Source organism: Mustela erminea, chromosome 2, assembly GCF_009829155.1.
Source record: "Mustela erminea isolate mMusErm1 chromosome 2, mMusErm1.Pri, whole genome shotgun sequence".
NCBI classification, from domain to species: Eukaryota; Metazoa; Chordata; class Mammalia; order Carnivora; family Mustelidae; genus Mustela; species Mustela erminea.
In genome coordinates, this window is record NC_045615.1 from 95558211 (window position 1) to 95570887 (window position 12677).

A 12677-nucleotide genomic window follows, 5' to 3' on the forward strand; every position below is an offset into this window, starting at 1 on the left:
CCCGCCCTAAACCAGGCTGGGTAGGGGCGGGGGCCCTGGGTGGTCTCCGAGACTTCTCGCGCTTTCCCTGGAGGTGCCAGGAAAGATAAAGGCACAGGCCGAAGCCGCGGTCTGGCGTTTCTGCGAGGCGGGGCCGGCGCTCCCTGACCTCCTCCTCCCTCCAAGTTCTGCGCCCCCGGATTTGGCAGCGGCAGAAACCTGCGGAGCGTCCCAGCCAAGAGGGCGGGGACTGGACACCTGGGGCAATCTTTCAGGGTCTGCCGCCGCTGGGGAAGTTTGTCTTGCCCTCTGCTCCTTGGTCTTCTCTCTTTCACTTTTCTTTTCGCTGAGGGTTGGGACTCCTTGGGTTCAGGGCGCCCAGGGGGAACCCCCGCGGACTGGCAGTCGAAGCCCGTCGCCCGGCTGAGAGAGCTTGGTGGCAGCGCCCGCCCGCTGCGCCGCTTGCCGCCCCCAGCCCTGCAGCCCGGACTCGATGGAGGTAGAGTTCTGCTTCTCGGCTCTGGGAGGGGAGGTGGTGGTGGTTGAAAAGGCGATGGAATTTTCCCCGAAAGCCTACGCCTCGGGCCTCTCCCAGCTCGGGGCCGACCCACCCGTTTCCCGCCACCAGCTGCGGGTTGCGCCGCCCCGCCCTCTCTCGCGGAACACTTGACCGCGGCTTCGGGTTTTCCGCTGCACTACGGAGAGCGGTTTTCCCCCTTCTGACCCTTTATTCCCCCGGGCTCGCCGTCCGCTGCTTCCAGAGGTGCGCAGCTTGCTCGTCGGCTGGCGGGTCCCGCGCCGCTCCTCCGTGCGCTCCTGTCTTTCGGTGTTGCAGGCAGCGGAGGCGCGGGAGACAGCGTCCCGCGCCGGGCTCTCCCCTGCGCCGGGCTCTCCCCTGCGCTGACTTTGCCAGCTGACCGGCGGAGAGCGAGGGACGTGCGTCTGGCTGCCCCCGCCGGGAAGACGCGGTCTGGCAGCACCGAGCGCTGAGTTCTGCACCTAACCGAGCTCAGAGAGTTCAAGAAAGGTACTGCAGCTCCTCGCTTCTTCCCTCTGCCCTCCCAAACTCCCTCTCGGTCGGAGCAAAGGTGTGTAGGACTCTGCACGTCTGTCGCTACCTTTGTTTGCAAAATCGAGTTACCCTTCCCTTTTTGGATGAGGACCCTTCCTAGGGAAAGGAGCTTGCAGAAATGGCTATTGCTGGGCAGTCAGGCCTGGGTTCGGATTCTTAGTTCCAACCCAGTACAAGCCACTCATCTCTTAGAAAAACAGTATTAGAAACTTGGAAGAGATGCAGGAGAACTTAGGTGCAATAAAATCCTTATCCAAGGTGGATTTAAATGAAAATCCAGTTAATTTTTTCCCAGTGTTATTGAGATTGCATTTCGGGGACATATACAATTCATTTTAATTTATGTAATGCTGTGCGTTTAAGATTTTGAGAGCTTCAGCTTAGCCATAGTGCTAGATTATTCCTAAACAATGTGTACGAACAGATTCTTAAACAGGGTGAGTTAGAAGTTTCAAAACTGGAAGCAAAGTTGTTGTCGCTAGCTGTTTTTCCATTGTGTTTTTTAAAGCTACTTTCTAAAGTTATTACAGGGGTGATGACATCTACTTGTAACTGATAGGCGTCCTTATCTTGTCAGTGTGCCTAAGGAGGTTTTGCTGACTTGACTGAATGAACAGATTAGCTCTGGATGGTTGTGGTGTCCCAGAGGGGGTGGCTGTGAGGTGGGCTGTTCTACTGAAAGCATCAAGGTGCAATGATTGATTCAATTTTACAACTCCCGTTTGTTTTGTTGAAAAGTGGTGTAGTGGAGGAAGGAGGTACAAAAAGAACAAAAAGATATGTAAAGGAGGGGCTGAAGAGAAAAAGTAAGAGCCTTCTTAGCTTTAAAAAGTGACAAAGAATTTAAAATTTTATGAAATCAAGTTAAGTCTCAGAAAGTTCTAAAGGTTTGTTACGATTGTGTTTTAAGGTCATATTCTTTCATTTCTCAATGAGTTTTCTCCTCAAAGTTTTAGTCATACTCAGAATGGTCTTTCCTGCAGGGTCATTGGCTCTGTGACAGAGTGACACAGAGGAGTTAGGTTGGTCACTGGTCCTGAAGCTCAGTAGGCAGTGTTCCCATACTTTGCTTTTTAATTTATTATTAACCCATTTATTTATTTTTATTAAGTAAGCTCTACACCATGTGGGGCTCGAAGTCACTTCCCCAAGATCGAGTCACATGCTCTACTGACTGAAACAGCCAGATGTCCCTTCCCATACTTTGGATTCACTATTCTCTGACAGTCTGGCATGGGAACTCCAGAAAATTATAGTCCTGAAATTTGGAATTTAACTGCAGATTTTGGTGGATTTAAGGAAAATGATTTGATGCTTTCTGTTTTCACTGGTGAGATTCATATATAAATGTCAGCAGCTCTCTTGTAACACATACTAGTTGTTAACGAAATACATATTTATCAACATCTTTGAAGGAGAGAGAAAATCAGTGATTTAAAGTTTATTGAAATAGAGTTTGATAATTAAAGGATCTTAAACCCCAGGAGGTTCTCCATCTCAGGTTTGCTGGCTCTGAGCAGATTTCAGGAATTCTATGATTGAAGCCCTGAAATGTTAGTGTAAGTGGATTTTTCTTAGGAAAATATCCACAACTCTAATTAGGTTTTTAAGTGGGCCTCAAACCCCAGCTAGGTTTTAAAACATTTTAAAACTTAGAAAACTGTCCTTTTCTTCATTTATCTCTTAGAGCTTCCTGTTAAGTTTGTTCATTAGGTAGCTATTCTTTTTTTTTTTAAATTTTATTTATTTATTTTATTTATTTGACAGACAGAGAAAGATCACAAGTAGGCAGAGACGCAGGCAGAGAGGGGGGGGGGAAGCAGGCTCCCCACTGAGCAGAGAGCCCTATGCAGCGCTCAGTCCCAGGACCCTGAGATCATGACCTGAGCAGAAGGCAGAGGCTTGACCCACTGAGCCACCCAGGCGCCCCAGGTAGCTATTCTTTTGAAGGTTAGTTAATGATAATACAGAGAGTTCCGTCTTTCTGCCAGCAACTTGAATTATGGGAAATATATTATTTCCCATATGGGAAATACAATTCATATTATAGCTAATACTTGTTGAGGTCTTATTATGTACTGGACATTGTTCCAAGTATGAATTTTTAAAAATCATCATAATAAAGTTATGTGGTGGTAGGAACTATATTATAGTGCTGAGAAAACTGGAGCACAGGGTAACTGAGTACCATTCCCGAAGTTACAGAGCTAGTTAAGTGGGAGAACTGAGGATTTAACCCGCACAGATTTAAGGTCACAGGTATTTATGAAGAATGATATTTCCATATAAGTGTTTCCCACAGTTTGGCAGTGACAACTAACCACGACTTCATTTTGACCCCATGTGATAAAGATAGAATGTTGGTTTTTAAGTAATACTGCTTATATGGTACTTGCATGATTGACATCAATCATTAATTATATATTTAAAGATTAGCTTTATGATCAACTGATATTCATGCAAGTGTCTATATGTGTTTGGCTCCTTGGAGAGGCTTCTGTCATGGTTCCTGAATGAAAACATTAATTTGCATCAGCTTTTGCTGATAGAACCTGATGTAAGTACATGGGGATTGATCTGGGTACTGAATTTATCCATCTATCTATCCATTCATCCATCCAAGTCGAAAGCTGGGGTTCCTGGAGAGATCAGAACAGAAGCCTTTTCCATTATATCACAACCACGGTGGTGTAGTCAAGTATTTGAGAAGATTTTTCAGAGGCTTTATGGTATGAGGGTTGGCAAGAAGCCACCTGCTTTCCTTAGTTCAATATTAGCTCTTTGGTTTACTTCCACAGTGGTTGTAGATTGCTACATCAGGCTGTTGAGATTGAACAATGCGAAAGTGCTTGCTGCTATCCCATTGGAATGGACTGAGTGGAAAAATTCCATAGCGGAGTTGAAAGAACCTCTGTGGTTTTAGCTAGTACAGCAGATACTCACTACTAGCTATATAGTGGTGAATTTGACTAATTATTATTAATTATATATTTATTATTTTGCTTTATCTTTTTTTTTTTTTTCCTCCCAAGTTCCTCAGTACTGGAATCAGATGTAGGAAATAAGAAGCTCTTTGGTCTCATTTTAGTTCAGCAATGTTGTTCATGCTCATTTTATATCTGGAGGCAGGGTGTTTTATCCCACTGTGACTCTAATAGTGTCTTGTGGGTCATTTTTGGAAGGGCTTAAGTATACATATGTATGTATATGTATGTGCATATGCATACATGTGTGTGTATGTGTATACAAAATAGGTATTTTTATATAGACTATATAAAAATGGATTAAAAAAGTCTGCCTATTCCGTCATCATGTTCTAATAATGCATAGTTGCTTCTTCTCCTGATGCTAAGATTTTTCCAAGTGCTAACAGAATGCAGAAGGGATCCGGAGAGTGACAAAATATTTTGTTAAATAAAGGAATTGAAACTGAAAATGATCCTACAAGAAGAAAATATAATGGTTGTAAGGTTGGTTGTTGGTGGGGGAGTTCTACTTATCACAATGACACAGGGAAGAAGCCCTGTGACACATTCAATAATCCCTTGTATCATTTCATTCTCACTGGGCACTTTGCTCGTATGCCTTCTAATAGAAATTTGAGAAATGAAATACCCCTTGTGCACTCTTAGCTCTGACCTCTAAAATTTTCAATTATTCTTCAATTGAACATTTTATAGTTCGAAATTTTACAATATATTTTTCCAACTTCTGTGCTCCTCTTACTCCTCAGCAACAAAAAATATATACATTTAAATTTAATTTTTAAAATAGTTTTGTTAAAAATTATTTCTTATGCTATTTTAAATATTAGTACACAGGTAACCAAAGTAATTCATTAACTTTTGATAAGTAATTATGAGGCATAAAAGTAAACTATAGTGGAAATTTGTATCCTAAATGTAGGTATGGGTAATGTGGATATCAGTGCTTTCCTGAAAGAACGCTTCTCTAATATCAGTTTTTCAAATTGTCCCTTTATTAGGCACCTTGGGGAGGCAAGGCATATAGTAAGATTGTGAATGGGAGAGAGATGTGCCTTTCTTTGGTAAAACGGGTGAAGGGTAATTATAAAAAGGGAAGTGGGAAAGGAGAACTTGCCAGAAAATGTTCACTGTTGGCACATTTCAAGCATATCACTTGTGAAAAAGGGTTCCTATGGAAATAGAGGATCTGGAAAGTGGTTTTTTTAGAACTCTTCTATATCCATACAGAGCTCAGGAAGCAGTGGGGTTCCCTGGGGATGCCTGGTGTTTACTTGGAAGATCTCTGATCTGGTTCAGCCTATTGCCTGCCCCCTAAGGCTGGTTTGTAGATTGCCGTGGCTCATTGTGCTTAAAGCAGAGACTGTGTGTGTGTGTGTGTGTAGAAGAGGGAGAGGTAAAGAACTGGCTTTCCACTGAAAGCAGAGGAGGGGATTGGGGGGGATGTGGGGGGGGGTGGGTTGTGGGCTGGAGAATAGCTTCTAGCCAGGCTTGGGGACTTGGATAGCCTTCCCAGCCTGGGCTCCCCTTCCGTGCTAGTCCCAGTCACACTGCTCTGTGCTCTAGACACTAGACACACTTGCTGTCCCTGCTCACTCCTTGTCATCCTTCCTGCGTACTGCTGAAGCATCCAACCTCCATACCTTTTGCTGCCCCCTTCTGCCCAGGTAAAATTATTTTCTCCCTTATATGAATTTATTTGGTCTATGCTAGTTTTTGTAATTCTGTAAATTCATCTTATATGTGTGTGTCTCCAGTCACATTTTGAATAAAGACTGTGTGAGCCCAACCAAGGGTTGGTCACATGGTTGATTTGTATTGACTTCGATGAGAGGACATTCAACATTTCGACAACTAAGTGGACTTCCAGGAAAACAGGAAATGTAATATAGACCAAAAACAATGGTGGACTGCTATCATTAAAACAGTATTTGGGGAAAGTCAGTCTGGGGTAGGATTTATTGAAGAAAAAGCAAATTGGAGAGAAGGAAACCAGCCAGAAATCCATTGCAATCCTACAGACATGCATTCTCATTACTGTTATCTGCTCAAGGACAGAGCTCTAGTAATTCATTCTTTCTGTCATCAATTTTTGTCTCTCTTTAATGGGTCTTTGCCGTCACTGTAATTTCTCCCATAAACAACAACAACAACAAAAAACAAACAGCTCTCTTTGGCCTCATGTTTCTCCCCAGCCACCACCTGCTTTTTCGGTCTCCCTTTTACAGGAAAACTTTCAAAGTCATTCTACTTTCTGTCTCCAGTTTCTCTCTTCTCATTGTCTCTTGAACCGGGCAGGTCGTCTTCCCCACTGCTCCACTAGATCTGTTCTTGTCAGAAGTACCAAGCCCCGCCATGTTAGATCCACCGGTTAGGGCTTGACTCTCTTCCAGTACACTCTTCAGCAGAGCTGTTCTCATTGTTTTTCATTTGGCTTCCAGACAGTCCCCCAACTCTCCTGCTTGTCTTTCTGCCTCACGATCACTCATTTTGGGCTCTTCCCAGTTCTGTTTCCCTAACCTCTAAACAGAGGAGTCAGTGGGGTCAGTCCTTTCTCTGTGTAACTCACTCCCTTGGTGATCTCATCCAGCCTGGTGGCTGTTAATGGCTTCCTAGAGTAGTGATTTCCGTATCCAGTCACGACCCCGAACTCCAGATTCCTAGGTACAACAGTCAGTAATTCTGAGGACACGTCTAGGACTCACTGGATTCCTGGTTTAACCTCCAAACTGCTTCTTCCGCTGTTTCCCTCCTGGAGCTTGGTGGAAGTTCCATTCTTGGAGCTGCATACGTGATCACTTAGTCCATCTCAGAGGTGTCCTTACTTCTCTTTTTTTCAGACCCCACATTTTAATCTGCCACCAAGTCGTTCAGCTGCCCCTGCAGAGAATATCCCACATCTGACTTCTCGCCAGCTTCACAGCTGTCACCTGGACCCAAGCCACTCTTGTCATGCCTCACGGTATTACTGCAAAATTGGTCTCCCTGCTGCTGTACTTGCCTCTCCCCCCGCCTGTTCTCAATGGGACACAGCAGCCAGAAAGCTTCTGTTACTTGCCCTGCCTGCATTAAACAAACTCACAAAACAAACAAGCAAACCCTCAAAACAAACTATCAGAAACACCCAGAAACCACTGGCTTAGCAAACAGTAATTTGTTATTTATCATGATTCTGCAGTTTGCACCACATTCAGCTCCTTAGCTCTTACAAGGCCGCTGAGGAGGAAACATTCTGGAAGGTTTCTTCATTCCTACCTCTGGCATCTCATCTGGGCTGGCTGGAAAGTGAAGCACCACCCCTTCCCCCGCCTTTAATCTTTCTTTTCCACAAGAAATAGCGCTTGTCAGCAACTGAAGAGGCCAGTTCCTGCTCTGAGCTGGATCTAAGGACATTTTTTGTCCTTCCTTTCGCTTACCTGGTGGTGAGGTTGTTTTTCTGTTTTTTTTTTTGTTTTTTGTTTTTTGTTTTTTGTTTTAAGTACATGTTTCTTCTTGAGGGCTTCCTATAAATTTTATTGAGGTTCACTCTAGTAGAGAAAGATGTACCCAGAAGACACTTACAATATTCCCCTCTTTATTTTGGCTACAAGTCAGAATGCTGTAGGAGAAACCCTTACAGTTTTTTGAAGCATTTTTGTCCCGCTGACTGGGTCTAGGAGGCACTGCCTTCACGTAAGGTCTTAATGAGGCATCTTCCAGCCACGCACTTGATTTGATCTTTAACCTCAGAGCACATTGTAAGAATAGACCTTGGATTTGAACTTTGTCCTAAGACTGCTTCTTTCTTTGAGAATTTTTTGCTATCTGGAGAGGCGAGAATGACAAAAAGTTTTCTTTTCTAAGCTGGCAAGTATTGGGTTGAACAATTTCCTCTAAATTCCACTTGAACACTTTAGTTCATCTTTCTCTTCCTGTAATGAATCCTAGGCAGCTAAATGAAGCCAGCTATAATGCTCAGAAATCTTCTTAGCCAGATCCACAAGCTCATTAGATATATTTTCTTCCATATTGTTGCCAGATATTTGGCCACTATGTAATGTAAGTTGCCCTCTCTCCAGCCTTCAGTAAGAAGTGTAATATTGCCTTTCTAACTTTAACTAGAAAGAGTAGCCTTGTTGCTCTTCATGAGGTGTCTACCAAGCACCTGGTCTCATTATCAATTTTAATATCCGTGTCTAATTGCTATGTGATAAACTTCTCCAAAATTTCATGGTGTGAAACAAGAACCGTTTTATTTGTTCAAGGTTTGGAGGCTAGAAATTTGGACAGGACATGGCGACAATGACTTGTTTCCATTCCACAATGTCTGTGGTCTCAGCTGACTCCAGTTGTCCAAGGACTATCTGAGAAAGTTCAAGGTATTGGGTCAGGCTGTTGGGTGGGTTCTTTCATTCTCTTCCATTTGGCCTTTCCACATGGCTAGATTGGGTTTTCTCTTACTGCAATGGTCTCAGGGTTGTCAGACTTCTTATATAGTATTCAGCGTCCATAAAAGAGAAAGTGGGAGCTGGAAATCCTCTTAAGGCCTGGGTATAGAATTCCCAGACTTTACATGTGTTTCATTCTTTTGAGAAGAGCAAGTTAGAAGGCCATCTCAAATTTCAGGGGGAGAGGGCATGGACCAGACCTATGCTGGGTAGCTTGTCATGCTTGTTCACTGAGGGAGGGAAGGTGCCAATGATGGCAGCCATCTTTGGAGATGATCAGCCGCACATTGTCATCCTCAAACAGTAATTCGGTCATGCTCCTCCTCTATTCAGAACCCTTCTTTGCCTTCTCATCTCACTTCTTAAAAGCCAAATTCCATTATAATGGTCAGTAAGGCCCCCTACTATTCTTCCTCTAGCTCTTGTTTCAGTCACACTGACAAACTTGCCCCTCATCACACATTCTTCTCTGTTCTTATCTAAGGGTCCTTGAACTTGCTGTCCCCCTACTTAGACTGCTCTTTTCTTGGATATAGCCTACTCCCTTACCTCATCGGGCTTGGTTCAATATCCCGTTTGCGGTGAGGTTTTCCCTAACCCGTGTACTTTTTACTGGACTCGCATCAGCACTGTGTTTAAACTCTCCTCCATACACCTATAACTATCTGACACACTGCTAGGTTTATAGTACCCTATCCAAACCTCTTAGGGTCAGATAGGTTTGGAGTTCAGATTTTTTTCAGTTTTGGGGAAGGTAACCATTACGGACTGAATTGTGTGTCTCTTCCCATCCTACCCTAAAGCCCGCATGCAAGAGAGGCTTACTCTTCTAGAAACTTTCTTTTTTTTTTTTTTTTTAAAGATTTTATTTATTTATTTGACAGAGAGAGATCATAGTAGACAGAGAGGCAGGCAGAGAGAAGAGGGGGAAGCAGGCTCCCTGCCGAGCAGAGAGCCCGATGTGGGACTCGATCCCAGGACCCTGAGATCATGACCTGAGCCGAAGGCAGCAGCTTAACCCACTGAGCCACCCAGGCGCCCTCTTCTAGAAACTTTCAAATATGCAATACATTATTAACTGTACCTTACATTCCCATGGCTTACTTGTTTTATAACTGGAAGTTTGTACCTTTTGGCTCCTTCTACCCATTTCACCCCCTCCTCAACACTCTTCCTCCAGAAACCACCCATCTGTTTTCTGTATCCATGAGGTGTTCGTTTGTTTTAAATTTTTTTAAATATACCAGTCTTTAAAGAGTCACTTACTCTGTGAAGTTCTCAAGGCAGATCCCCTGCTTTACTTCCTCTTAAGCCCCCCAGGAAATACTGACTACATTTCTCCTTCATTCTGTCCCTTCCTGGTGGATACCTCTCTAATAGTATCTCCAGTATTTCATTATATTGACTTGTGTTCCTATGGACTCTCCTCTTGAGTAAATGACAAAAGTGGTACCAAGAAAGACAAGAATTGTGATGATGGAGTTAGAAAGGCTGGAGTTTGGGAAACACCTCATCCTTTTCTGCCTAGCACCTTGCCTGGCACATAATAGATGTTTAATAATGTTATTTTTGTTGTCAATAATCTGTCACACATTGATGAGGGGCCAAGTCATAAAAGGTTTTGAGAAAAGGAGTTTGACCACATTTGACTGGAAATAAATAATCAGTGATCATATGACTGTTGGAAAAGCATTCCCAGCAAATGGAAAAAACATTCCCCAGCATTGGAAAACCAATCCCAGCATATTGTCAGGGTCAGGAAGGGAAACAATTTCCTGAGGATCTAATTTGGACCAGGCTACTGATAGAATCCTTATATTAGTTTTTAGGAGGATGCATATGAGCTCTTTAGATTAGCATGAACCTGTTAGAACTAAAAAAAAGGGGGGGTGGTGTTTAATATTTTGTGCCAGTTGTTATTGAGTGGATAATTTTATAAATTGCAAAAAAAAATCCTTCAATAAACAAAAAGAAATAGAAAAAGCCCCACACTCTATTTTCTAAATTTCATTGAATAGAAATTTTTTTCATTTTTCAAATTCTATTTGCCAAGTATTTTGAAAAAAATTATTTCAGAATACAAAAAAGATGAAAAGAAATTTATAAAAATAGGAGTACTGTTAATATTTAATTTATTCAGTGCTCCTTCTCCTGAGAATCCAAGGAAACAAATACATAGTCATAAGAACTTTATTAGGTCACTTTAAAACTTGCAGTAATCCCAGATGTCAGATTTTTAAGAGTCTGTATTTTATATCATTAGACTTTACCCCTGGACTCTTCTCATTGTTTTGTGAAGGACCTCTAAAACTTGAGACCTATGGTTTTATGATGGCTGATTTAAATTTGATATTGAGGTATCTCTCTTCTAAATATTGACCTTTCTTAATTCAAGACAAATTACTCTTAGCCTCTGCAGTTTGTAAAGTATTGGTTCCCAGGCTATGGTTTTGAATCAAGTAGGCTTACAGTGGACCAGAAACCTTCCTAAAAATAGCAAATATTTACTGAGCACTTTTTCAGTGCATGGCTCTTTGCCAAGTGCTCTGAGGGGTAAAAAACCGAACCAAACATAATTCCTTTCATCAAATCGTTATCTACTGGAACAATTAATATTGGCAACCAGTATACTTCTACAGAATAGCTGTCCATTCTCTAAACATGCTGTGCTTTCTGTCCTGGCGAAGGATGTGGGCATGCATGTCCCTCCTTGGGAATGCATTATTGTATCCCAACATTTTTTCCTCTACCCTTCCTTTTGACTCACCCACCTGGTCCAGAGGTTTCACTTTCGTATTATTTTCTTGGGGAGATTTTCCTAAACTTCTACGATGGGATTAGGTATCCCTTGTTCTTTTATTTTATTTTATTTGAATTCAATTAATTAACAGAGAGTGTATTGTTAGTTGCAGAGGTAGAGTTCAGTGATTCATTAGTTGCGTAGTAATGCCCAGTGCTTATTACATCACACACCCTCCAGTAAGTGAAAGTGAAACCTCTGGACCTGGTGGGTGAGTCAGAAGAAAGGGTAGAGGAAAAAATATTTGATGCAATAACACATATTTAGTAAATATTTCAATAGTTAACATCTATGGTTAGCCACGTGCCAAGCATTTCAACTTGTGGAATCCTCATAAACTCCTTGAGGTGCTTTTCTTAACTACTTCTCAGGTGATGTACTAAGACGTACCAAGACCTTGTGCCCAGGGTCCACAGATAAGTCTCTCTCCAAAGCCTATATGCTTCAGCTAGCATGTGCTACCACACTGGAAAAACGAAGTAGCAGCATAAAGATTAAAAGGGAGGAGGTAGAATTATCATTATTGATAAGTGAAAGCCATGAAAATTAACAAACTATGAAAATGAGTAAGTTCAGCAAGACAGCCAGACAGAGTAACAAAAAGTCAGTAACATTTTAAAATACTAAATAAAATATTAGCTAACGTAACAATAAAATGCACGGCACACCGGCCCCCACCAGGAAGACATTTATCATAATCAAATGGGATTTACTCGAGGATTGCATGGATAGTCCAATATTAGAAAATCTGTCAGTATAATGCTAATGGATGCATGCAGAGAAAGTTATTATCAAGCATTTGGATAAAGGCTTCATAAGATTAAATGGGATCTTCCAAATGTGGGAATGAATGAAAGATATCTGCTAAATAATCTTGAGTAAATGTCATTCCTTAAGAGTTTTATTTATTTATTCGAGAGAGAGAATGAGAGTGAGAGGTTAAGACATAGCATGAGCAGGGGAGAGGGGCAGAAGGAGAAGCAGACTCCCCACTGAGCAAGGAGCCCGATATGGGGCTCCATCCCAGGACCCTGGGATCACGACCTGAGCCACAGGCAGACGCTGAACCCACTGAGCCACCCAGGTGCCCCTAGTAATGTCATTCTTAGTAAAGAACTTTAAAAAGCATTTCCTTCAGTTTTGGAGAATGCTGAGGATGTCAATATCTGCACAACTTTTTTTTTTTTTTTTTTTAAGATTTATTTATTTGACAGAGAGAGAAAGAGATCACAAGTAGGAAGAGAGGCAGGCAGAGAGAGAGGGCTGCAGACTCCCTGCTGAGCAGAGAGCCCCATGTGGGGCTCCATCCCAGGACCTTGAGATCATGGCCTGAGCTGAAGGCAGAGGCTTAACCCACTGAGCCACCCAGGTGCCCCTCTGCACAACTATTTAACCGAATACTGAAAACAAAGATA

At 42.4% G+C, this 12677-nt stretch overlaps 1 protein-coding gene across 5 annotated transcripts in view; it reads left to right on the top strand.

The window, feature by feature from the left end:
• The first annotated feature begins 263 nt into the window (after positions 1-263).
• Positions 264-12677, top strand: part of IL15 (interleukin 15) — an 81095-nt gene continuing 68681 nt past the window's right edge. For 2 of the 5 annotated variants that reach the window (XM_032333483.1, XM_032333484.1), the window contains exons 1-2: positions 921-1006; positions 8280-8393. The gene's annotated coding sequence lies outside the window, so the exon portion shown is untranslated. Of the gene's footprint in view, positions 479-920; positions 1068-8279; positions 8394-12677 lie in introns of those variants that run through there. The other 3 variants (XM_032333486.1, XM_032333479.1, XM_032333485.1) reach the window with 3 other exon arrangements.